This window comes from Ictidomys tridecemlineatus, chromosome 7 (genome assembly GCF_052094955.1).
Source record: "Ictidomys tridecemlineatus isolate mIctTri1 chromosome 7, mIctTri1.hap1, whole genome shotgun sequence".
In the NCBI taxonomy this organism is placed as follows: Eukaryota; Metazoa; Chordata; class Mammalia; order Rodentia; family Sciuridae; genus Ictidomys; species Ictidomys tridecemlineatus.
The window spans coordinates 51,447,037-51,448,505 of record NC_135483.1 but is presented as its reverse complement, the minus strand read 5'-3'; the positions used below and the strand labels follow the sequence as shown (position 1 = coordinate 51,448,505).

The 1,469-nt window shown below is 39.5% G+C and overlaps 1 non-coding gene across 1 annotated transcript; it reads left to right on the top strand.

Moving 5' to 3' along the window:
• The first annotated feature begins 1,022 nt into the window (after positions 1-1,022).
• LOC120883864 (U6 spliceosomal RNA) lies at positions 1,023-1,129 on the top strand. The gene has a single exon (XR_005726043.1). It is a non-coding gene; the product is annotated as a U6 spliceosomal RNA (small nuclear RNA).
• Positions 1,130-1,469: the final 340 nt, after the last annotated feature.

Below are 1,469 nucleotides of genomic sequence, written 5' to 3'. Positions count from 1 at the left end.
CCTAAGCCCTTTTTATTTTTTATTTTGAGACAAGGACTAGCTAAATTGTTTAGGGCCTAAGTTGCTGAGACTGGACTTGAACTTGCAATCCTCCAGCCTCAGCCTCCACAGTTGCTGGGATTACAGGTGTATGTCATTGCACCCAGCATACTATTACTGTTTTTAATGGCAAACGTGGGTAACCTGTACCTCCTTTTCTATGTTCCATTTTCAGGGTAAACAGTTTAGTACCACCATTCTAACAATTCCAATTTGTGGCAGTATTTCATAAGCCAGGACTCTGATTCAGAATCCTTAACATCATATTGTTCAGCATTAATTAAGTTCATACTAATCAACTGGAGCTGACAAAACAAAATGAAACTCCAGTGCCATTGCTGCTCCTTTGTCCTGATTCAGGACAGGCATCCAATATGATTTTTGAGATAAAATGTGGACTGAGAGCTGGGCTTATGGTGCACACCTGTAGTCCCAGCTATTAGGGAGAATTATTTGAGTCTAGGAGCTTGAAATCAGGCTAGGTGACATAATGAGATCCTATCTCAAAAAAAAAAAAAAAAAAAAGAAAGAAACTAAGAATACAAAGATAAGCAGAATCATGTTCTGTCTCCAAGAAGCTCACAGTGGAGTAAAAAAGAGACATCCCAGCCATCAATGAGCAATACAAAGAGACAAGTGAAATAAGGGAGATTATTTCATACATGCAGATTAAATATGCTTTTACGGTTTAAACAAGAAAGGGGAGAAGAAAAAGAACATTCTCTTTTTGGGGAGAAGAGGTACTAGGAATTAAACCCAGGGGCACTTCGCTACTGAGCTACATTCCCAGCCCTTTTTTGTTTTGCTTTAAGTATTTTGGTTTTTAGTTGTAGTTGGACACAATACCTTTATTTTATTTTTATGTGGTGCTAAGGATTGAACCCAGTGCCCAGCATGTGCTAGGCAAGCACTCTACCACTGAGCCACAACCCCAGCCCTTCCCAGCCCATTTTTTTGTTTGTTTGTTTTAAGACAAGTTCTCTGTGCTCGCTTTGGCAGCACATATACTAAAATTGGAACGATACAGAGAAGATTAGCATGGCTCCTGCACAAGGATGACACACAAATTCGTGAAGCGTTCCATATTTTTTGTGACTGCATGACCAATGTGATTTTGTAACCTGTATACTCAGAAAAATGAGAAATTATATCCCCTCTGATTCAAATGTATGATATGTCAAGATCATTGTATTGTCATGTGTAACTAAGTAAAACAAACAAACAAAAAGACAGGGTCTCACTCAGTTGCTGAGGCTGTTCTTGAACTTGCAATCCTACTGCCTCAGCCTCCCAAGCCACAGGGATTACAGGCATACACCACTGTACTGAGCAAGAACATACTCTTAATCTATTTTATCTATGCAAGTAAATGGGATACACACAAAGTTGTTACCCGCTACCCAAACTGACATCCATAAGCTCAGGAGCAG